Source organism: Aedes aegypti, chromosome 3 (genome assembly GCF_002204515.2).
Source record: "Aedes aegypti strain LVP_AGWG chromosome 3, AaegL5.0 Primary Assembly, whole genome shotgun sequence".
NCBI lineage: Eukaryota > Metazoa > Arthropoda > Insecta > Diptera > Culicidae > Aedes > Aedes aegypti.
Window position 1 is genome coordinate 89,824,238 of NC_035109.1, and position 26,232 is coordinate 89,850,469.

Here is a 26,232-nt window from a genome sequence, read left to right on the forward strand (position 1 = left end):
GTATCCTATGTGTAAGTCCTTATCCTCCTGAGCAACTTTGCCGAAGACAGCAACCTTCTATGTGCTCGCAATCTCGATTCATCGCATAATTAGCCCCTACCGGAAGTTCATATCGACGCTAGCGCCACGCGGTGGTCGAGCTCTGAACTAAATTGCATCCTATGTGGAAGTCCTTATCCTCCTGAGCAACTTTGCCGAAGACAGCAACCTTCTATGTGCTCGCAATCTCAAGTAATCGCATAATTATCTCCAACCGAAAGTCCATATCGACGCTAGCGCCACGCGGTGGTCGAGTTCTGAACTGAATTGTATCCTATGTGGAAGTCCTGATCCTCCTGAGCAACTTTGCCGAAGACAGCAACCTTCTATGTGCTCGCAATCTCGTGTTATCGCATAAATAGTCCATACCGGCAGTTCATATCGACGCTAGCGCCACGCGGTGGTCGAGTTCTGAACTAAATTGTACCATATGTGGAAGCTCTTGTCCTCCTGAGCAACTTTGCCGAAGACAGCAACCTTCTATGTGCTCGCAATCTCGAGTTATCGCATAATTAGCCCCTACCGGAAGTTCATGTCGACGCTAGCGCCACGAGGTGGTCGAGTTCTGAACTAAATTGTACCTTATGTGGAAGCCCTTGTCCTTCTGAGCAACTTTGCCGAAGACAGCATTCTTCTATATGCTCCCAATCTCGATTAATCGCATAATTAGTCCATACCGGAAGTTCGTATCGACGCTAGCGCCACGCGGTGGTCGAGTTCTGAACTGAATTACATCCTATGTGGAAGTCCTTATCCTCCTGAGCAACTTTGCCGAGGACAGCAACCTTCTATGTGCTCGCAATCTCGATTTATCGCATAATTAGCCCCTAACGGAAGTTCATATCGACGCTAGCGCCACGCGGTGGTCGAGTTCTGAACTGAATTGTATCCTATGTGGAAGTCCTAATCCTCCTGAGCAACTTTGCCGAAGACAGCAACCTTCTATGTACTCGCAATCTTGAGTTATCGCATAAATAGTCCATACCGGAAGTTCATATCGACGCTAGCGCCACGCGGTGGTCGAGTTCTGAACTAAATTGTATCCCATGTGGAAGTTCTTGGTCCCTGAAGCAAGTTTACTGAAGGCAGTACGTTCCTATATGGCCTGCATCTCATACAATTTGGTGATGACTGCAGATTTCTGGACTGGGTGTACTGAAATTCCACGTGGCCAACATGGTCCCCTTCGTAGCCGATTCCCGGTGGCAACTGGAACCGGAACCGGTATTCCAGGTACTGATCGGAATCTTGAGGAGTATATCTTTCGAATGCGGCATAAATTTCATTATTCGGTTGATATTTCGTTGATTTATAGGGGTATACATTTCTGGGTCATAATGACCCCAGTATCTTATTAAGTTGTTTTTCTTAACATCCGCGGAAGGTTAAACAATTGAAAATCATCAATACTGTGCGGAAAAATCAATATGTTTTGTATTTATTGGGAGTCAAACCTTGTTTTCCAGTTTTACATTCTTATAATATTTCGCATATTTTGCGTTGGTAAGTTAAAGACATTTTTCTAATTTTTTGTACTAAACCTTTTTAACTGTAATATTTACACAACCCTCAATTGAGTAGTGCTTCGTGAGGCCCAAGCAGGACAGTTCGGTTTTGCGTCGTCCGATATATTTTGCTCACGATTTCGCGCGTTTTCGTCGCCGGAGAATTTTTTTTTTTTTTTTTTTTTTTTTTTTTTCCCTGTTTTGGAGCGTCTTGCTGGGTAGTGCTTCGTGAGGCCCAAGCAGGACAGTTCGGTTTTGCGTCGTCCGATATATTTTGCTCACGATTTCGCGCGTTTTCGTCGCCGGAGAATTTTTTTTTTTTTTCCCTGTTTTGGAGCGTCTTGCTGGGTAGTGCTTCGTGAGGCCCAAGCAGGACAGTTCGGTTTTGCGTCGTCCGATATATTTTGCTCACGATTTCGCGCGTTTTCGTCGCCGGAGAATTTTTTTCCCTGTTTTGGAGCGTCTTGCTGGGTAGTGCTTCGTGAGGCCCAAGCAGGACAGTTCGGTTTTGCGTCGTCCGATATATTTTGCTCACGATTTCGCGCGTTTTCGTCGCCGGAGAATTTTTTTTTTCCCTGTTTTGGAGCGTCTTGCTGGGTAGTGCTTCGTGAGGCCCAAGCAGGACAGTTCGGTTTTGCGTCGTCCGATATATTTTGCTCACGATTTCGCGCGTTTTCGTCGCCGGAGAATTTTTTTTTTCCCTGTTTTGGAGCGTCTTGCTGGGTAGGTATTTGGGAAGGCCCAAGCAGGACAGTTCGGTTTTGCGTCGTCCGATATATTTTGCTCACGATTTCGCGCGTTTTCGTCGCCGGAGAATTTTTTTTTTCCCTGTTTTGGAGCGTCTTGCTGGGTAGTGCTTCGTGAGGCCCAAGCAGGACAGTTCGGTTTTGCGTCGTCCGATATATTTTGCTCACGATTTCGCGCGTTTTCGTCGCCGGAGAATTTTTTTTCCCTGTTTTGGAGCGTCTTGCTGGGTAGTGCTTCGTGAGGCCCAAGCAGGACAGTTCGGTTTTGCGTCGTCCGATATATTTTGCTCACGATTTCGCGCGTTTTCGTCGCCGGAATTTTTTTTTTTTTTTTCCTGTTTTGGAGCGTCTTGCTGGGTAGTGCTTCGTGAGGCCCAAGCAGGACAGTTCGGTTTTGCGTCGTCCGATCGATTTTGCTCACAATTTCGCGCGTTTTCGTTTTCGTCGCCGGAGAATTTTTTTCCCCTGTTCGGAGCGTCTTGCTGGGTAGGTATTTGGGAAGGCCCAAGCAAGACGGTTTGTTTTCGGAACGCCAAGAAGTTTTGCTGTCAGTGTCAGTTTTGTGTTCAGTCGAGAATGGATTACCAACTGGTGAGTTTGTTTCATGCTTATGATAACACATTTTTTCTTGAAAGCGTAACTTTTATGTAATATTAAAACAAACTTTGTATGGTTCGTCACTATAAGTGTCGGCATTATGCTATTTTCTTATACAATTTCAATATACATATATTTTTCTCTTTTTGACATTATTGAAAGTTATCTTTTGAATTGTTCGACATTGTGAATGTTGACGTATTTTTTAAAACTTCTACCATATCGAGACAAAATGCACAGTAATACTCATATATCATTTTCAAACAAACTATGTATGGTTCGTCACTACAAGTGTTGGCATTATTCCTGTTTCATATAATTTAAAATTTATACATGTAATTTTCAGTTTTCGTCATTAATAAAAACGTCTTTTGAATTGTTCGACATTATAGATGTTGACGTATTTTTTAAAGTTTCCAAAAACCAAAAACTTCTCGAGACAAAAATACAAAACTAGCTTTTAATATAAGTCGTATATTTCCCCCTTGTCCATGGATCGCATCACCGACCAGAGGTGACTCCCAGATCTTTTCCTCCCTCACTAATAAACACCCTTCCCGTGGTGATTGTGGAGATGCAGAGGTATTCTCGGTCTCTAGAAGCAACAATCATTACACCCTAACATTCCTTCCCCATCCCAACTGACTGTAAGGACTTGGCCGGCGCCGTTATTGATCAATAATATTAGATCTGCTAAAATTGCACTTCGAGAGTAAGCGGAAACTCCCATCCCTTATTCATTTGTATCGTAGTGCAATTCTTACCAGTTCCGATCAATCACGGAGTAGCAACCATTGACATGTACAGTCAGTCTATGCTATGCTATGCTATGCTTAACTGTAATATTTACACAACCCTCAATTAGTACTCAATTTATACTTATCCTGCGTTAAACATCGAAAAATTGATTTGAACTACGTGAAATTAGAGGTGGCACTCTTGCCCCGGGTGTCCTTCTTGCCCCATGTCCCCCTATATGTCGCATATGGCGATTCAAAATTTAACCCTTCAGTCGTCGCGCGATTTTTCACCGTCAGAACCACCACGCTAATGCTGTGTTCGATAAGCGAGGTTTTTTCACCACTGTTGTACAAAATACAACAGCGCGATGACTGAAATGTTAAAAATGTTTGAGAAGCCAATCTCCCATATGTTCCTTACCATCCTTACCATAAAAATAGTGTACTGTGAAATTTTCAGCTTTCTAGGTGGTGTTTTAATGGTTACTATGGAGAAATTTTGAGATAAGTTTAAAACTCTAGTGCTGTAATGTAAGTACAAACTTATTATTCCACGATAAAAACTCAGACAAAAAACAACATAAAACATAAAACAACATAAAACTTCGAGTCCTTGATAAAGGTCCAATAAGGACCGAAGCGTTGCCTTATACCGCTTGAGCCTATGAAAAATCGGTCAATTGTGAAATATTTTGACGGCATGTGAGTGCAATGTGTTATTGGAAACATTTGAACATGCTTACCGGTTTTAAAATGCCTGATTAACCTTTTTGAAATTGGTGATTTTAATAGTTACACTTCACTGGTGGTGACCAATCGATCAAGTTATCATCTCAAACGGATATTCGACTCTTTAGATTTGTGCTCTTGAAAATTGGAGTTTTGGCTTCAAAGTCAATAAATTAATTAGATGATCAATTACTGGGCAACACCTATGAATCTTACCCATAGCGTTGTAGCCATTTGATTTTTTTGTTCGTAATTTGGCCAAACGGCATTCTGCCAAATGGCAGGACATCATTTGAAATTATGAAAGTCGATATAAGTTAAGAAGATTGAATAGTGTTTTAGCTTCTGTTTCAATATTCTACCAATATAAGTTTTACCGCGAAACAAGAATGCAAAACTTGTTTTTTGTATGAGATGCCGAGATATTCTCGGTCTCTTTATATAACAAAAACACTGTTGAACACGTTTTTGTCTCAAACATCAAAATTCCTCTATTTATTTCAAAAGGGGTTGCTGAAACCAATGCCGTTTTCAAAAATTTCGTAGCATGTCTAGTTTTCGAGATATTGGGTGTTGAAAATGAGAAATTTGACTATTTCAGTCAACTTGCGTGGAAGTTGTGACGTGCTGGAGAATGGCATTATATTCAGCAACACAAATCTACCAGAGACACATAATTTGATTCTTGAGACACGCTAAAATGTCATTTTTATTACTAACACTCCTCCCCCATCCCTATTGACCCTGCTTCGCTAGGATCGAAGTACAATTCTTATCAGTTCCGATCAAACACGAAGTAACAATCAATCTATGCTGTGCTATGTTATGCTATGCTTCTATAATTATGTTAAGTTTAGTTATGTTTAATGTACCGTAATCCGGGGTAACATTGATCAGCGGGGTAACATTGATCGGGATGACTCATCTTGTTAAACGTTCAAATAAAGATTTATTGATGAAACATTTTCGAACCATGAATGGTGCCTCTCTTTCGTATATTCATAAGCTAATGATAATTAAGGTTTTTGCCAAAATTGCGTTTAGTTCATGCGCAAATTTGTCAACTTTTTGAAACAATGATTTCTATCATTTTCACTGACACTACCGAAAATGCATGTCTCACCTGAGTTCTGCAGACGATGTGATCAAGAAAAATGCGGGTGTTACTAAAAATGGCATCGCCGAAAACGATTCCGTTGTCAAATCTTTCATAAGTTTATTAAATTAGGCAACATTAACTAATTACTATTACGAATGTAGAATTTCCTGAGGAAATTGCCTACTTTTAGGCATATTCCGCGGTTCAAGGTGTTTTTAATTTTGAAATAACTCAAAAAGTAAATGACTTGTAAGAGTTTGGTCTTCATATTCGGCTTCAGGGACCCTGATTTTAGTAAGTAACGACATTTCCAATATTAGCGAACGTTGTTTACTTGGGTGATCAATGTTACCCCATATCAGCTGAATCAAAAAATCACTTAAAACATTTATTTAAACATGTTTAAATCTTTCGAAAAACAAAATAAAGCACATAGTTAGGAGCGGTGGGTGCCAGTACTTGTTTTAAAAATATGAAACTTGTAACATTTGTATTGTGAAATGAAAATTTAAAGAAAAACTAAAAAAAATGATCAATGTTACCCCAGATTACGGTACTCAGAATTGTTTTACACAATATATACGATGGGTCTGATGTGTATTTGATAATGCATGATATCACAATTTATTTATTTTTGCCAAGGAGTCAACTTTTTCACATTTTCAACCAAATGCTCATTTTTTATCCTCTCGAGCATCAATTTTTGCACAGTTCATCTCACGTACTCCCCTAACACAAAACAAACAGGGTACTCGACAACGACCAGCCCAAACGAACCCATCGTCCTCTGAGAAGTTTAATTAGCATATTTTTACCTTGCTTCCGGTGCGCTACGGCTCGCCGGTTCTAAGTTTTTATTTCGGTACCCCACCCACCTCGGATGACTCAGGCTAAATGAGATCCGAAGGTCAATAAGCCAAAGTGGTCCTCTAATGAGACAGTTGTTGTGGGTGGGCCGTTTTCGTGTCGTGGACTGGTGGGCGCCAACCGGTCCAAGAAGATCACAAAGTGAAAAAGTTCCCAAAAAAAAAAAAAAATACGATGCGGAACGGATGGAATCTTTCTACAAATACCCATTCAACCGGAAAGTCACCGATAATTTTAACCTAATGACCCGTTTCGAAAGCTGTGGGACACTTTTCTTTTGGGTGGGTCCCTTTTCCGTTTGATGGCGACAAAAAATACGGTCCAAGAAGCTGATCAATCGATTTGACAGTGGGTTGTTTCCCGAAGGCTATGTTTGGAAATTTTTGTTCTCTATCTCAAACTGTTTTTTTTGTTTCTACTTACTTATGTTTACCTCTTCAAATGCAGTCATAATCATTATTTCCCTGAATCATGATTGGTTAGTAAACTTTGAAGTCTACTTAACCTAAATTCATTATCGTCCATCTGATTATTTTACAATGAATAATTAATAATTATTGGTTAGTGAAAAAAAAAATCTAAAATAGTAATATATTACTTAATTCCAACTATGCTTGGTATCCTTTGATGGATTTCCTTATTCTTACAGTTAATATAGAAATGATATATCAGACAAAAGATACACATTTTTGTGTAGGAATCAAATCTTCCCCCGTTTCTTCTACAAAAGTTTATTAAAATTTTACACGACCAAAAAAAGATTTTGAAATTTCTAAATGTTTGGATACTGCTCCATATGTGACACCAAAGTAATAAATAGCTTGTATTTATTAGCATCTACAAAATCACTTCACTCTCCTATTTATATGTCTATGGTTATGTCCATCGTGTCCCTGAAGGGCCACCACTACGTTGAATTCTAAACAAACAACGCCCAAAGAACCCTCATCCCAAGCACGTCCTTCACAATGCAGCCTGTTTTCACGATGAGAGATGATCTCCGGTCGAATAGCTCTAGTAGAGATTGACACATGGCAGCGATTCAATTTGCAGCTCACGTTCGGTCACTTTTTGAACGTTGGTCGTTGATATACAGTGCATGATTCGAGCAGGATAAACTCCCAGTTGTTGAGAGCAAACAACATGCCGAGTAGTCAGCACATCCATAGATGAGGCGATGAATATAGATTTCAATGTGACGCTGCAATCGGGGCTGGCCACTGAGGACCAATTTCCATAACATTTGATATTATTCAGTCATGTCGGATTGATCGGAAGTCATGACCACATCTATAATTGAATTTACGGTAAATCAAAATGAAATTTAAGTCAGGTGTATCACTCTACAGGGAGAAGTCGGAAATGTATTCATAATTGAGTTATTTATGTTAACATGCATAGGATGATTCAATATTACTGTCGGTGTTGAGACATGATAACACAATCAAAATCTAATAAGGTCTTTAGCTGGCGGTGGTCCTTCAGACTTCAAGAAACGAACGAATAAGTTTGATCAGTGCTATCACTAAACGTGGCAAAAATAGGAGAAAGGACGTTTTTCCGGAATGCGAGCTTTCTTACAAGGGTGCAATACCGTTTTGATTCATACTACGGACACTTAAGGCCTTAGAGAACTATAACTCAGCAAATAGCATACTAAATAAATCATTCCGTATGATTTATCGAGCGTCAGAAACCATTAACTTTCGAATGGTGGGTAAAGAATACACCTTCGCAACTTGAATAATTTTAAATAAATTGAAATGTGTGTTCTTTAAATGATTCTTATTCCGGAAACTTCCTCACTTTTGCCACATATTCCGGACACTTTGATTCGAATTCCGGTCAGCTCATGGAAATCATTAATAGATAAGTCAATGGACCTATGCACGGGTTCACTGTTTAACGTTTTAGCGGTGCCGTGTTATTTACGTCACCATGAAAACTAGTGAATTCGGCACCGCTCAAACGTCAAATCAGTGAACTCGTGCATCGGTCCATGCACGAGTTCACTAATATGACGGCACGGCACCACTCAAACGTCAACTAGTGAACTCGTGCACCGGTCCATCGTGGAAAATTGTTCCGAATTTGGAGGATTTAGGCAGGAGATCTTGAGCTCCATTGGAGAAATCGATGTTTCCTTCGAAATCGCCAAGAAAGGAGAATGTCGCGTTTTGCCGAAAACTATTGGAGTTCACAAACTTTTTCCATACATCTTGAAGAAAAGAAGCATATTTTGTTGCTTATGACCAATGTTGCTGAACATCGATCGGAAACGCGAGGCACGATGAATTTTCGTAAGCATCAAAACAGAATCTGCGAATAAACACGAACAACCGTTCGGACGCTTCATTCGCTCGTGTTTCATTTTCGGATCGCTGTTTCTCCCTCATCGGGTGATTTTCCATCGTGTGAGGAAGTAATGTAGTGTTGATGAATTATACATTCAGGCAACAAGCAGGCTTAGAGAAATGTCTGTATGAACTCGTGCATTATCGTGCACAAGTTCACTATTTTGACGTTTAAGCGGTGCCAAATTCACTCGTTACCATGACCACATAAATAACACGGCACCGCTCAAACGTCAAAAAGTGAACTCGTGCATTGATCCATTGAAACCAAAGGACCAATGCACGAGTTCACTAATTTGCCGTTTGAGCGGTGCCGAATTCACTCGTTGCCATGGTCACGTAAATAACACGGCACCGCTAAAATGTCAAATAGTGAACTCGTGCATCGGTCCATTGTCAGTTATTACTTTAATCTTGGTTCGTAAAGCCGCTGTTAGGAAAACTATTTTCAAGTTACTACAATGGCGTAGCCGGTAGACACGAGATAATTTGAAATTTTCGAACAACTTGAAAAGGTTCTATGAAGTGAACATCTAAAGAAATATTGATGGAATAAAAAAGTATAGTCTTCGACGGACATGGGCGGAGATGAAAGGCAAACGGTTTCTGATGGAAATAGACAGAAATCCGTGAAAAAATGGTCTCTGATGGACAAAGACAGAGAACCGGAAAGTGGATTCTAATGGAAATTGGCAGAATTCCAGAGCAAAACTTATCAATGATGAATACTGAGTACATCTATGAGAATGATACAGGAATATTGAAGGTTTTTGTCTTAAGAAATATTCATATTATTCTGGACGTCGAAAACACAACACATGGCTTTAAAAAAGCAGCTGAGGTTGACGCAAAAATAGCATAGAAAAATGATCTCCAAAAAAGCTACAGCCTCCCGTATCGATACACCTGGAGATCACCACTGCAGACGGAATCACAAATCGACCACGTTTTGATCGATGGACGGCACTTCTCCGATATAACTGACGTCAGAACCTATCGTGGCGCTAACATTGACTCCGACCACTACCTGGTGATGGTGAAACTGCGCCAAAAACTATCCGTCATTAACAATGTACGGTATCGACGCCCGCCTCGGTATAACCTAGCGCGACTGGCCCAACCGAACGTCGCTGCCGCATACGCGCAGCATCTCGAGGTAGCGTTGCCGGAAGAGGGCGAGTTTGACGAAGCCCCTCTTGAGGACTGCTGGAGCAACATAAAAGCAGCCATCAACAACGCAGCCGAGAGCATCGTCGGGTATGTGGAAAGGAGGACATGTGACGATTGTTTCGACGATGAATGCAGGCAGGTTTTGGAGGAGAAGGATGCAGCGCGGGCTGCAATGCTGCAGCAAGGAACGCGACAAAACGTGGAGCGATATAAAAGAAAACGAAAGCAGCAAACCCGCCTATTCCGGGACAAAAAGCGCCGCCTGGAAGAAGCGGGATGTGAAGAAATGGAACAGCTGCATCGTTCACAAGAAACGCGAAAGTTCTACGAGAAGCTTAACGCATCCCGAAAAGGCTTCGTGCCGCGAGCCGAAATGTGTAGGGATAAGAACGGAAGCAACTTGACGGACGGACGTGAGGTGATTGAAAGGTGGAGGCAGCACTACGATGAACACCTAAATGGCACGGAGAACATAGGCGTCGAGGGTCACGACAGCGGAGGAAGTGGCTACGTCAGCACGGCGGATGAAGGAAACCAACCTGCCCTCACATTGAGGGAAATTAAGGATGCCATCAACCAGCTGAAGAATAACAAGGCCGCTGGTAAGGATGGTATTGGAGCTGAACTCATCAAAATGGGCCCGGAGAGGTTGGCAGTCTGTCTGCACCGGCTGATTGTCAGAATCTGGGAAACGGAACAGCTGCCGGAGGAGTGGAAGCAAGGAGTCATATGCCCCATCTACAAGAAGGGCGACAAACTGGAATGTGAAAACTATCGTGCGATCACTATCCTGAATGCCGCCTACAAAGTGCTATCCCAGATTATCTTCCGTCGTCTTTCACCAACAACAAATGAGTTTGTGGGAAGTTATCAAGCTGGTTTCATCAACGGCCGCTCGACAACGGACCAAATCGTACAGTGAAACCCTCCAGAAATGCCGTGAATACCAAGTCCCAACGCATCACTTGTTCATCGATTTCAAAGCGGCTTATGATAGCATCGACCGCGAAGAGCTATGGAAAATCATGGACGAGTACAGCTTTCCCGGGAAGCTCACAAGACTAATAAGAGCAACGATGGACGGTGTGCAGAATAGCGTGAAGATTTCGGGTGAACATTCCAGTTCGTTCGAATCCCGCCGGGGACTTCGACAGGGTGATGGACTTTTGTGCCTGCTGTTCAACATCGCGCTAGAAGGTGTCATGCGGAGAGCCGGGTTCAATAACCGAGGTACGATTTTCACAAGATCCACACAATTTGTTTGCTTCGCGGATGATATGGATATTGTCGGCAGAACATTTGGAACGGTGGCAGACCTGTACACCCGCCTGAAACGTGAAGCGACAAAAGTCGGCTTGATGCACACTGTAGCCGCCGCTGAAAAAACGTGATCGAAATTGTTTTGACCTTGAAAACATGATTTTAGTACTATAGTGTCTTCGGGAAAGTTTTTCCATAAAATAATCGCTATTTTATGAAAGTGTCAGTTTGGTGATTAATCCACCTATAAGTGAGAACGAAATTTTATTTTTCGTATTTAGGCTGATACAAATATTAATTTTCTTTTATGTCACCCCCCCCCCTTCAAAAATCCGAAAATTTTGAAGGGGAGAAAAAAAAAGATTCATCATTTTTTTGACAATCAGTTAGGTTTTTTTTTTAATTTTTAGAGTAAAACCCAGGTAAAATAATGATCCAGATGACGATTGGAAAAAGCTTAACAACTATCGTTAAAAATAAAAATTCGAAAAATAACTTTTTTTTTAATTTTTATTTTTTTGTTCCTTATTTATTTTTATCCCCCCCCTCGTACCGTCCAAGTGGTCTCGGACATAAAAGAAAATTAATATTTGTATCAGCCTTATGAATTTAAAAATAAACTTTATTCGGGAAAGTTGTAGGTAATATTAGAAGAAACAACTTTGCTGAAGACACCGTTTGCATATTTTTTGATTTTCATGTACATTTGTGGAGTTTTTTGTGGAACACCCCTAAAAATCTCTTTTTTCATCATAACTTGGTTGGATGATTTTGTACAATTTTCAATTGTTCTAGTGTTATTTGTTACTTGCAAAAACGCATAACTTTCTCCAAAAGAGTATATTTTTATCTCTCATACTTTTCGAGTTATTGAAGGTTTTATATAAAATTTTGCACCTTTTTGACACTAAAAATCATTTGGACGCGCACATTTCCGCAGTCTGAAACATGTTCATCCAATGGTTTGAAACTAATACTATGAAATGCAGAGAAAGCCGTTTTTAGCCTTCTTTAGCCTGACGGTCAAAAAAAGTCTGAAAAAATGTTTACTTACATGCAGATATAATTTACACTTATTCACTACACCCTATATTGGCTTAACTTGAATATCTGGCATCACTGTATCGAATTTTATGCAATCAAATCAACAGTGACATCAATCAACAACAGATCGGAATAATCTGTTCAGACAGGTTTACCACAGACAAACAGACTAAATATCATACACTCTTTTCATCGTTCACTTTTCTAACGTTAGTTTCATTTATGAAGTAGGTGGTCAATTAGGGATTCCGGCTCCGACTACTTTTGCTGAATACCGATTCAACGGTACTCCATCGATCAGAATCGGTAGGGTTCATGGACAAAAGGTCGAAAGACAAAACGTCGAGGGGACAAAAGGTCGAAAGACAAAAAGTCGAAAGGACAAAAGGTCGAAAATGATTTGCTTGGTGAGAAATTTTTCCTTCTTTGAAAAAAGATTTTCGACCTTTTGTCCCTTCTTTTTTGTTCTTCGACCTTTTGTCCTTTCGACCTTTTGCCTTTCAACCTTTTGTCATAGATTCATCGGTAGTACTAGTAAAATACCGATAATGAAATTTTTTCCCACTAAACCAATAAAATATGTTATAGTTTTCGTTTGTTCATAAGAAATCCCTATATTTTAGTTTTATTCACAATTATAACATTTATGCATTTTACAATAAATAGTTGATAATTTGTGGAGAATGAAAAAATATACATTTGTTGAAATATTTTAGAATATAAGTAATAGTTATCGTGTCATGTGATTTGCCATCACCAGAACCGCTTGATTGATGATACGATTGGCGAAGGTTATTTATCAGCATCATACAAAATAAAACAGCGGAATTACTGAAATCTTAAGATGATCATATTAAAGATCATGTAACAAAATATGTTCATACATTTTTCTATGATAACATTTTGTTGAATTTGTTCATTTGTGGTGATCGAACCCATGTATAAAAGGGACCATTAATAAATTACAACCTGCTTACACTGCTCATCTACACCTACTTGTCCCATTTTCTATGTAAACCTTATGAGCTGCGAGCCAAATATGCGTAGAACGGCAGTACACGAAGGCGATTGTGGATTGTTTCTTCATAATTGTGTAAATATTTTTTAATGCGAGAAAATCGGTAAGTATGCAGTTCAAACTGTTTAATTGCTTTTTGGTTTATATGAGTGGCACCCAATATCAGCATCCGTACTAGCTTTGGCTGAGTTTAAATTGATATTTCGAATATTTAAGTTGTCATTACGATTAATCGATATTTTGAATCGATGTTTGGAGCATCTAGAATCGAATGAATTGATTTTCTTAATTCGAGTTTTTGATTCGATTTATTTTGTAGAAATCGATAAATGTTTCTTAATGAATTGATGGGAGAGAAACTAAATTTTTAATTAGTGAATTTGTTGTATCGAATATGAAAACTGATTTTATTGAAAGATGTTGGTGTCGACTGCTAATTCATTTGATCCCATCCCAAACTTAATAAATTTCAATTCAAATATATAGATGCAAAGGATTCGATTAAATCGATAAATAGATTCGACAGTTCAAATGTGAATCGATTCAGTAACATCGATGCTATGGAGAAATTTGCTCAACGCTTTGTACACTGAATCCTTATACGAGGAAGTGAGGTAATTGTTGTTGTTGTTTGAGAGGGACTTTAACCCGAAGGTCATTCGTCCCTTTAATACTAGTGAGGTAATTTCTTTCTTGGTCTCTATTGGACAGTTGACCGAAGAGGCTCAAGAGGATGTAACAAGGATATTAAGAATTGCAGGGAGGATCTCCAGAATTGATACTGACTAAGAATTATTACACTGTTTGTTGGCGACATCAAATCCTGTGATTACATCTATTAGAGCATTCCCGAGAAAAAAGTGTTTCCTTATCAGGATGGGAAAATCTTTTGGTTAAAAAAGATAACAAACAAACCAGTGATAGCGGAGCTAAAAATAATGATGATAATCTTAAACATTAATATGTACTGATTTATGGATTGCATATGAATTTTAAAGGAAAAAATAAATGTTTCATAGTTATACTATACATTTTAGTTTTTGCTGCGAGCTCCAAAAAATTCTCAAGAAAGGACTGAGACTTCCTGCAGAAAAAATAGCAATAAGTGTTTTTTTTGCAAAAAATAAACAGCTAACGTTGGAAAGGTGAACGACGAAAAGTGTGTTGGATATGTTGTCTGTTTGTCTGTGATAAACTTGTCTGAATAGATTATTCCGACCTTTTGTTGATTGATTATATTGTTGACTTTATTGCATAAAATTCGATACAGTGATGTCAGATATTCAAGTTAAGCCAATATAGGGTGTAGTGAATAAGTGTAAATTATATCTGCATGTAAGTAAACATTTTTTCAGACTTTCTTTTGATCGTCAGGCTAAAAGCGGCTTTCTCTGCATTTCATAGTATTAGTTTCAAACCATTGGATGAACATGTTTCAGACTGCGGAAATGTGCGCGTCCAAATGATTTTTAGTGTCAAAAAGGTGCAAAATTTTATATAAAACCTTCAATAACTCGAAAAGTATGAGAGATAAAAATATGCTCTTTTGGAGAAAGTTATGCGTTTTTGCAAGTAATAAATAACACTAGAACAATCGAAAATTGTACAAAATCATCCAACCAAGTTATGATGAAAAAAGTGATTTTTAGGGGCGTTCCACAAAAAAATCCACAAATGTACATGAAAATCAAAAAATATGCATACGGTGTCTTCAGCAAAGTTGTTTCTTCTAATATTATCTACAACTTTCCCGAATAAAGTTTATTTTTAAATTCATAAATACGAAAAATAAAATTTCGTTCTCACTTATAGGTGGATTAATCACCAAACTGACACTTTCATAAAATAGCGATTATTTTATGGAAAAACTTTCCCGAAGACACTATAGTACTAAAATCATGTTTTCAAGGTCAAAACAATTTCGATCACGTTTTTTCAGCGACGGCTACAGTGTGTGATGGTGAAAGCGTCAAAAACAAAGTACATGCTGATAGGCGGAACCGAGCGCGACAGAGCCCGAGGTTTTATCAAATTAATTGATGTAATACCAACTAAATAATAATAATATCAAACGAGCCAGCCAAATATGTGAAATACGAATCTTGAACATATTTCTTGTACTTTAAAAATATTATCGAACCAAGCGGTTCAAATATTCACATTGAATGTTTCTGCCATTCCATTAACACGAAATGTACTCATAACAGCAGAGCTCATTTCCGGAAGTGGTCCTTTGCAAGAAAATTCACCTTGCGATGCATTCATACCCACTTTGTACAACAAGATAATTTCTATCCACCGCAATCCCATTTCCGCGAACGACTCTGTCGTGCTTACCACAAATGCACATATTCCCGTTTGCTCTACATTAGGTACCGCCTCAGAATGTCATCTCCGTTTGCAGACTTGCATGTTTGCCACTACTTTCTTTTGTACAGACAGAAAAAAGAAGTCGACAATGTGTTGTCGCCATTCTTGCGAATCAACAAAATTGCATCCTCGTCACCGTACCCGGACAAAAAATTAATTTAATAGTAAGAATTGTATAAAAATCGTACAACTTATGATAATTTGAAACAAACTTGTGGAAACACTATAAATAAAACAATAAATTTTAATGTTTTATATGCACAATGACTTGGAAACCATCCAATACCTAAATTTACCAAAAATTATATTGTTTTGGTATAAATATTTCGAAACTCAATTGTAAAGATACACAACTACCCACGCTTTTATTGTAAAAATTCCATTGAAAGTTAATTGCATGGTACAATATAATACAATAGATGGTACCTACGTAAATTGCAGAATATTCGTTTCGTTCTTTTATAAACCTCTTGGAAAATACGATATCACTACAATAAAGTCTATCGTATTTTTATTTTTTTATCAGGGTGTACTGTGTGTACTACCAGCGTAAAACGAGCTTCTCACCTCTCTATTGACCATGCTGCTCCTTTCATCTTATAGCTGCTACCCTTCTACTAATGGAGCATGTGGCATTGTGGTATGGCGTTTGCCCAAGTCTTGCTCCCCGGATGGATGCAGAACGCAAACAAGAATTGTCAGCAGCGGCGAAAAAAGCAGCTCCACAAAATAAACATCATTTCTTTGCACTTGCCGTACCTGCACACATACATTCATACGGATGTTTTCCGTTGCACTGATTTGGCATCTGGCACTGCTGCTGGAAATACCACTGCCTTCCTTAAGCCCCTCCCTTCTAGGTGGATTAGTGCAGCCATTACTCTTGCCACTATCTCAGCCAATACATTACTACGTGTGGTTTCAGGGCACGTCCCTTTCGGTGTTGTGTTGGGAACATGGGCGTAGCCAGAGAAGGGCATTGTTGGCGGCAAATAAATTCAAATAACACTAGCCAATATATTGTTTGAAAATTCATAGCTTATTCATAAAAAATTTCGTTATGATCAATATTTTGAAGTCTGTCTCAGAATCAATCTATTTCCTAGTTCCTAGTTCCTGCTCACTTCGAAGCACCGTCTACGCCCATGGCAGGAAACCCGTCGTAAAGTGGAAGTGCCAGACCAAGCTGCCATAGTGTGCCATTACGGTGACTGAAGAACAGCCTTGCCAACTATTTTCAAGAGCAGAGGGCAGATTGAATGACAATGCAAACCACCACCATCACCGAGCACACTGTGGGATGGAGAAGTAAAGACGTCGCCGGACAAAAAGGGCCCTCCGAAAACAATGGCCATGCCATTCGTTTCGTAGCTTTCAGGAAAGGGAATGCAGGTTCCCATTTAGTCGAAACGAAGCTAACTTCCTTTCGGGCTCCCGCCAGATGGCTTTAGTGTGGCCGGATTTGAGTAAAAAATAAATGCTCTGATTAATTCACCTAGAAGTGATGTGAGAGTGTCAGAGTAATTGAGTAGACAGCTGATATTGAATGCTGGAGAGTTGAAATGATTCTAGTTCCAATGAATTGGTATGCTTGTTCTTGAAGTATTACTTTCCATCAAACATTTGAGTAGAACTACAGTTTTTCAACGAAACACAAAAAGTAAACCAAAAGAACGGGAAGGTCGACGAAGGCACATCCCAAGCCAGCTTTAAGAACACAAAGATATCCCCAGAATCCGGATCTCAGTGAGGCCCGACTCTGACAAGAGAATATCGCACCTTCATCAGCCGATGCTCGTCTCGTTCTCGAGATGCCCTGACGAGAACCGTGGGGAAAAACTGAGGACCGAAATGGAGGCCATGTGGAACGAAGAGGTTTACGGTAGTTGTTTAGCTATGCAAAGTGAGAGACTGTGACACCACATCAAAACAGTTGTTTCTACTCGAGCTAATATTGAACAACTGTGGGTTAAAATGTCGACTCAAGTGACTGATATTTTTATTGGTGCTTTGTACATTCCTCCTGACAAAAGTCAAGACGGAACTTTTATGCAACTTCATCTCGATGTTATTTCCGAGGTCTGCAGTTCACGCAGCGATGCAAGTCCGCTTGTAGTTTTTGGTGATTTCAACCAACCCCGTTTGGCATGGCTATTGAGCAACGGTTACGCTATCGTTGATGCACTAAACTCCCACATTTCATCGGCAAGTCAAATTCTTCTCGACAACATGGCATTCCAAGGCTTGCGACAACGTAATTCGATCCGTAATTCCAGTGGCCGCGTGTTGGACCTTGTGTTTAGCGATGACTCCAGTAAAAAAAGTGTACTTGCAACTCCAGCGACAGAACATGTTGTCCCACTTGATCGATATCATCCTGCTCTTGATTTCTCCGTGCAAATACCATCATCAATGACGTTCTACGAGGACATCGACCTTTCGGAACGAGACTTCCGTCGTTGTAATTTTGATGCACTAAACAGTCTTCTTTCCCAAGTTGATTGGTCCGAAGTACACCAGTGCTCTGATGTAGACAGTGCAGTAACATGCTTTAATGCCATTATTCATAATTACATTGCTGAAACAGTTCCGCTGAACAGACCGCCAAGAAAACCGGCTTGGTCTAACCGACATCTTGGTGTCCTCCGACGTCGACGTGATAAATTGCTTCAACAATACAATCGTCAAAAATGTGCACATTTCAAACGACAGTTGGACGAGGCTAGTCGTATATACCGTGGATACAATCGCTTTCTGTACAAAAATTATGTCTCCAGGAAGCAGAATGATCTTCGTCGGAATCCGAAGAGTTTTTGGAACTTTGTCAACTCAAAACGGAAAGAGCACGGCCTTCCAACAACAATGCACCGAGGAGATGTTTTCACAAGCAGTCAAGATGAAAAGTGTGCGCTTTTTGCACAGCAGTTTTCAAGCGTTTTCGTTGGCCGCATTCCTACTGTTCAGGATACTGAAGCTGCCACTTGTATAGTGCCACGTGACGTTGTTGACCTTGATATCTTTCATGTCAATGAATCAATGGTTTATGCTGCATTACAGAAGCTTAAATTATCGAATTGCCCTGGACCTGATGGTATTCCATCCTGCATCTTTAGAAAATGCGGTGCTTCTTTGGTGGCTCCATTGGTAAGCATTTTTAACAAATCGCTGCAATCGCAACTGTTTCCAACTGCTTGGAAAACATCCTACATGCGGCCGGTATTCAAGAAGGGCGATAAGACCGATTTTGCCAACTACCGTGGAATAACATCCCTTTCAGCAGGTGCGAAATGCTTGGAAACCATTGTTAATAAAGTAATGTTCAGCTCGTTCTGTTGCTATATTAGTGAGGCTCAACACGGCTTCTTCCCTAGGCGGTCGGTAGAAAGTAACTTGGTTGATTTTACTTCGACCTGCATTAGGTCCATGGATAATGGAGCGCAAATAGACGCTGTTTACACGGATATCAACGCTGCCTTTGACACTGTGAACCACGAGATTCTGTTGGCGAAATTACTCCGACTCGGTGTTTCAACACGAATGTGTAATTGGCTGCAATCGTACCTTAGAAACAGGAGTCTCTGTGTGAAGGTTGGATCTACTGTATCGCATCCTTTTCACCCTGCATCTGGGGTACCGCAGGGCAGCAACCTGGGACCCTTATTGTTTTCGCTGTTCTTCAATGATGTGACTATCGTTCTTGCAAATGGCGGTTTGTTAATCTACGCAGACGACCTAAAAATTTTCCTCGTCGTGAGAACTGAAGCGGACTGCAGAGACCTCCAGGAGCTATTGAACCAGTTCGCACGCTGGTGTACCATGAATTTCCTGGCTGTTAGCGTTTCCAAATGCTGTGTGATTTCATACCGTCGCTGTAAATCACCAATTTTGTACGATTACAATATAAATGGTCAGGAACTCGAACGTGTGGACAAGGTCAAAGATCTGGGCGTTTTGTTGGATTACAGATTGACATTTAAACTGCATTATGCCACTATCATTGACAAGGCGAACCGTCAACTGGGCTTCATCTTAAAAATTACAAAAGAATTCAACGACCCGATGTGTCTGCGTTCCTTGTACTGTTCTCTGGTTAGATCCATTTTAGAATTTGCTTCTATAGTATGGTCACCTTATGAGGCAGTGTGGATAACCAGAATAGAAGCAGTTCAGCGTAAGTTTGTGAGACATGCTTTGAGGGATCTACCGTGGCGTGATCCGTTGAACTTGCCTCCTTACGACCATCGTTGCAGATTGCTGGGACTGGAACCGCTGCACGTCCGGCGCAAAAATAGCCGAGCTGTTTATGGATCGAAAATTGTTCGTACGGAGGTTGATTGTCCTGCTTTGCTTCAACATGTGCAATTTTATGCTCCAGAGCGCGTACTACGGACAAGGCAACTGATCCAGATAGCTTCCAGGAATACTGGTTATGGAGCAAATGATCCGTTAAATTCCATTTGCAATGAATTCCGACAAGCTTATGGTGTATTTGATTTTAACTTGACGACAAATACTTTTAGACAACGCTTAAGCAGAACACGTTTTATAAATTGACTATGTTTACATTTTTTATTGTGTTAGTATTAGTATTTCATTAAGACCATGATGTCCGATGGAAGTAATCAAATAAATAAATAAATAAATAAATAAAAAGTTTGACGAAGTGACGATGAAAGACGAGAACTATAAGGCTATCAAGGAGGTTTGGGCAAAGGCTCATGAATGGTTTGACGGTACGATGATTGCGATGGGAAGTGCTTATGCGTGGATTAGGTGTGTTTTTGATAAACGAAAATGGGGATTCTGCTGATGTTCAACGTTTACTGCTGTATTAGGTTAGTTTGATATTGTTACTCAGTGCGTTGTGCCATAGACAAAATTTAGATTTCGTGTTATTTTCTTTAGCAATATTTAGTATCCAGAAGTGTTTATGGTTCATAGTCTTGTTCCTTAGAGAGTTCCAGAACTGGTAGCTTGTTTCTCTATAGAGACATGGTCTGTCTCTATTTTTAATGGAAGATTTTCGAAGTCTGTTTTTTACCAAAATGGCCTTTTTATCACTATTTTCGTTCTTCTTGCTGTTAAGTTCTGATTAGAAATACCTAATCAGGCATTTCATTCAACGATTTTTTTTGATTATTTTTTCACATATCTTCAAAAGATTCCCAGAGGCGTTCTTCCAGAAAAATCCCCAAGATTGTATTTCTGAGTTGTGTTCCTGAAACAAAAAAAAAAAAACATTCCCGTAGAAGAATTTCTCAAGGAGCTCCTGCGCCGATATTTTTCAGTTATTTCTTCAGCCATTTTTATACGGATTGTTTAAAAAAAATCATCTGCGGTTTATCTCAGGAATTACATCTAAATTCTTCAAGGGATTGTTCCTAGACATATGCTAAGAACATTTCCAGGAATTCCTCAGTAAATTAATTCAGTGATTCATCATAAAGTTTTTCCAAAATCTATCTAAAAATTTCTCCATCATTTCATGCACATTCTTCCAACCATTTCTCAAATAATTTCGTAAGTATAGTCACAAGTACAAATCAATATTTCATTTAAGGTTTAAAACCAGCAAATACTACAGCAATTATGCCGATCATTGCTTGTCAAGGAATGGCTCCTGGAATTCCTGCAGGATTTCATCCAGGGAATGACTATGTTTTCAATACTCATGCTAGAAATTGAACTAAAAAACCTCCAAGACTTCCTCACAAACAAGGGAGTATTTCAGACATCCTCTTAAGAATTCATCACAAATTTCTACAAAAGTTGCAGCAGAAATTGCTGTAGGATTTGTTTTAGCGATATTTTCCGGATTTTTTCAGGTATTTCACCAATAATGTCCCAAAAATGTCCTGGAGAGATCCCGTGAAATATTCCTGCATTTGAGAACTTTTTTGGACACATTTTCAAAGAATTTTTGCTGGGCATGTCGGCAATATAGGAGAAATCTCTGGAATGATTCCCCAATGCACTTATAGATAAATTTTTGATTGAGCCTTGGAGGAAACGTCAATTATGGAGTAGTTCACTATTGTTTTCAATTTCGGCCAAACGGCATTCGGCCAGATGACACCTTCGACCAAATGGCGTTCAGCCAAATGGCATTCGGCCGAATGATCCGGAACCCTCTGCGACGATTTCTTCAGGAATTCCACTAGGGATATCACCAGTGATTCGTCCGGGAAGAACTTTTGATCACTATGATTTTTGACACCAGCTACGATATGGCTGCAGGAATACCTTCAGTAATTCCTGCAGGTATTCCTGCTGTAATTCCTCTAAAGAATTTTTCTAGAAATTTCGCAGGGAGCTTCCTGCCTTCAGTGAATCTTTCATAGATTAAGTAAAATTTTTACGGGGCATGTCAGCAAGTTCTCCAAGACATCTTCCAGAAATTCGTTCCAGATATTCCTCCAGAAATTCTTCAAGCGATTTATCCTTATATTTTTTCAGAGATTCCTCCAGAGATTCCTTAAAGGATTTATCCAGGAGAAATTCTATAAGGATCATTGGAGAGCTGTATTTCTCCTGGGGTTACACTAGAACAATCTCTTCAAGAATTTCTCAATATTTTTATTCAGAAATTGCTCCATGGATTTCTACACGAACTCTACCAGGAATTCCTCCAGCGGTTCTAAGAGAAATTACTTCACAAATGTTTGGAGGGATTCCCCCAAGAATTCTTCAAGGAATAGCTCCTGGAAAATCGCTAGGTGAATTACTCCAAGGCATTTTCCAGGTAATCTTCCAGGAATCCCCTTAGAAATTTCTTCAGAGATTCGTTCTGGTCTTCTAAAAATTCCTCCTAGAATTCCTTCAAGAATTCCTCTAGGACTTTCTCCAATGATTAGCAATGAAATCATCCTCCAGAAGCTTTAATGGCGAATACTTTAAAAAATTCTCCAGGGATTCCTTCAACTATTTACCCAGATCCTGCAAAGATCCCTTCATCAATTAACCCAGGTAACCTTTCGTTAATTCATTCAGCAAATCACCCAGGTAATTCTTCAGAGATTCCTACAGGAATTGCTCCAGAGACTACTCCGGAGGTTCTTCCAGGAAAATCTTTACAGGGATTCCTCCAGAGATTTACCCAGCCAATTCTTCAGGAAGTTCCTCAAGAATTTTTCCAAAAAATCTACATGGGTGCCTCTAAAAATTGTTCCAGAGATTTCTTCAGAAATTCCTCAAGAGATTTCCTAGGGTGTTCGTCCAGAGACTCCTGCAGGAAGGATTCCTCAAGGAATTCTACTAGATATTCTTCTAGAGATTACTCTAAGGAATCTTTCATAAAATTTTCTAGAGATTCCTCCGGAGATTGGTCAAAGAATTTCTTTAGCAATTGCTCCAGGGGGGCAAATCTTGGAGGAATCCCTGGAGGCTTTCATAGGGTTATTTCTGATTTAATCCTTGTTCAGGAATATACGGAGGTCAACAACGAATCTCTGGAAAAATTTCTCGAAGAATTCTCAGGAAGGATTACTTAGATACATTTTTGGAGTGAATCATGTAGCGATTTTCTTTGAGATATCCCTTGCAGAACTCTTGAAGAGAAAAACTTCAGGTAATTTCTTGTAGAATAACTGCAGGAGTTCCTGGCGAAACTTCTGAGAAAATTACTGGTGGAATCTTTTGAGGAATCCCTGAAGGAATCTCCAGAACAATTCCTAGAGGAATCTGGAGAGGCCTACCTGGGTAATTTTTTGCAAGTATGCTTGAAGGAATTTCTGTAGAAATCACTGGATAAATAACAGGAGAAAATCTTTAAGATCCCTGGAGGAATTCCTGGATAAAGCAAAGAACTTTTGTAGAGATTGTCCTGGTGGAATCCTTGGAGCAGTCTCTGGAAAGATTTGTAGAGGTAGCTCTTTAGAAATATCAGGAGAAAACGTTTGAAGAGTACGTGAAGAAATCTCTTAAGGAATTCCTGGAATAATTGCTCGAAAAGTTCCCTGAAAAAATCCTTGGAGGAATATGATATGTACCAGTTCGTTCTGAAACAGGTTCCAGGTTACCTTGTGTCCAGAATGGCCACACCTACAAAAAAAAAAAAAAAATCCAGGGTTCCATTCGCCAGTTTCATATCTTTCATATAAAGCTAAAAGAACGAAAATTAGTTAATAACTTGATTTTCGAGAGCGTTTCAAAGTCATGGATTAGTTTTGATTATTTATACATAATGTTTCTCTTTTTTGCAGCGTCAGTCCCAGAGGTCACTGGAAACTTCTTTTAGCAAAAAAATTAAATGGACAAATTGCTGTGAAGTTTTGCGAAAAAGTTACGCGTCTTCTCAGTGAGAATCGAACTCACGACTCCCTGATCTCTAGTTAGGGCGCGTTACCCCCACACCATGAGAGGACTCATGAACGCAGAAGTTAACCTGAATTCGATTTCAGCTCAATAATCACGTGGTCCTTTTTCGCAAAGTGCACCTCTTTCGGAAGAATTAGATGCCTATCCAAACACAACGCTTTCCTAGCCCGAGAGCGCATTATTTTTTAGGTATTGAAATAGCACACTACACTAGCCAGCAACTGCATTGGAAGCCCACACAATAGAAACCTCATCCAGCGCAGTGTTTGTTTCTAGTCTATGTACTGTTTTCATGTATTACTTTAAAAAAAATTAATATTATATTAAAAATAATATTAAAATTTTTGTAACGCTCAAAAAAAAAAAAAATGAAAATATGAATATGAATTTCGTCATAACATTTTGATGATATATTCTAGTACCAAATTGGCCAATCATAAGAGGGTGCTCTTAATACCTGGCACAATATGGAAATGGCTCGTTTTTTTTTTGTTTGTAAATTTGTACATCCTTGTATGTGTTTACTCCAGAAAGAGTATTTCATAGCCAATTTAATGCATTTGCGAAATTTCAAGAACAATTTTACGGTTTTGTTCTGAATATTTATTGTGCTCATTTTTATTGCATGTTTGATATCATGATTAACGAGATCCATGAGAAGTGAATGTAGTTTGAAACACTGGTGCAAAAATTGCTATGATATCATATAACAAATCAAGCTGTCCGAAACTGGGGGACAGGAGGGGCTTGACCAAAAATTTTAAATGATCAATGATTATATTCAATCAAGCTATAAATAAATAAGGTTTATCATGATACTTTTCAATTATTAAGGTGATGATTTATTTTTTGCATGGCCATAGAAATTAAAAAAAGTTTTTTTATGTGTGCCTAACGTAAACTTGTTAAATGAAAAAGAAAACGAAGTTATGCTTAGACTTTGACTAGGGAGCGCTCAAAAAGAAGTTCACCAAGGGCATCAAGGCAACGCTACGGATTTGAAGGCAGCACAACCTCCGATCCCACCATCCGATCCGCGCCTCCCAGATAATCATCTTTCAACGTCACCGGGCGGGTGCCATAAATCAAACCTCCAACTGGTTGGCGATAAATCTTGGCCCACAATGATTGGGCTGCCAAAGATGCGCTTTCAAAGCAATATGCTGGCAACTGGCAGTCAACGTTCACACTCTCTTGCGGAAGGTGTGACTCAGCAGGAGCTCTCGTCCGTCATCGTTCATTATTAAAATTCATATCCTATTCGACGGACAAATTTATGATGACACCAATTAATTGGCGGAATGTGTATGTGTGTAGCTTATAGCGCAAACTTCGTCATCGCCTTCCGTGCCATCGATAACACTGTGATAGAAATCGTCCCGGTTCCGCATAATGAGAGAAGAAGGCAGACCATTAATTGGAAATTTCAATATCTGGTGTGACTATGCTTGAAAAGTTTCTGATGGCTGCATCGTTCGCGTAACTTGATATATGGATTGAATCATTATTCTCGTCGTTGTAAAACTAATGGGGTTATAGAAACTGTTTACTCAAAGTTTCCAGTTTTGATTATTCATCAGCTGATGTGCACAAAGCTTACCGCTTTTCCAGCTTGCCCGCCTCCCTAGGTTTTCCACTTCCCGGTTTCCCTGCTATGTGCACCATATATTTTCTCAGCCGTATCAGCCAACATAGAATCAACACCAAAGCCAAACATAGCACAATGGGTATATTCAAGTTCATTCTATAAACAACGGCTAAGAACCATTCACCCGAAAGACATTTATCCGATAAATTCCCGAATGTAACCTAACAAAGCTTTTGTATATGTTACATTAGGGCGGTTCGAAATTAAAAAAATGTTTAAGAATCTTATCTCCCTTGTGTTCCTTACCACCCTTACCATAACAATAGTGTTCTGTGAAATTTTCAACTTTCTAGGTTGTTATTTAAAGGTAGCCCAAAGACAATGTAAGTTTATATGGAAATTGCTATACAACCAACAAGAAAAAAAAACAAGAAAAACCGTCAAAGCAGTCAAAGTCCTCGGTGTGAACATCGGTACTTAACCTTCCGCACTCACTCCGACCTTGTCAAAGAGGCCTGCAAAAACCGGGTAAGGCTGATCCGGAGTATCTCAGGTAGACATACCACAAGCTACAGAGCAACTCGACAGCGCGTAGCTGATGCCATAATTCACAGTCGACTCCTTTACGGAAGCTAACCTGCCGAGCATTCGACACAGTGGTGTCCTGCCTGTCTCCGACATATAACAGTACTGTAAGAACACTGTTGGGCCTACTTCCGCCGCCGCCTGCGCAAATTTTCTTTCTCGAAGAGCAGACCAACTATGCCATGAGTGCTGTGGCCAGTTCCAC

At 39.6% G+C, this 26,232-nt stretch overlaps 1 protein-coding gene and 1 long non-coding RNA gene across 4 annotated transcripts in view; one reads left to right on the forward strand and one right to left on the reverse strand.

Annotated features, from left to right (window-relative positions):
- Positions 1–26,232, reverse strand: part of LOC110677676 — a 258,589-nt gene that overhangs the window by 131,924 nt on the left and 100,433 nt on the right. The window lies entirely within an intron of this gene.
- Positions 13,622–13,907, forward strand: LOC110677677. Its single transcript, XR_002501123.1, has 2 exons — positions 13,622–13,782; positions 13,850–13,907. It is a non-coding gene; the product is annotated as an uncharacterized LOC110677677 (long non-coding RNA).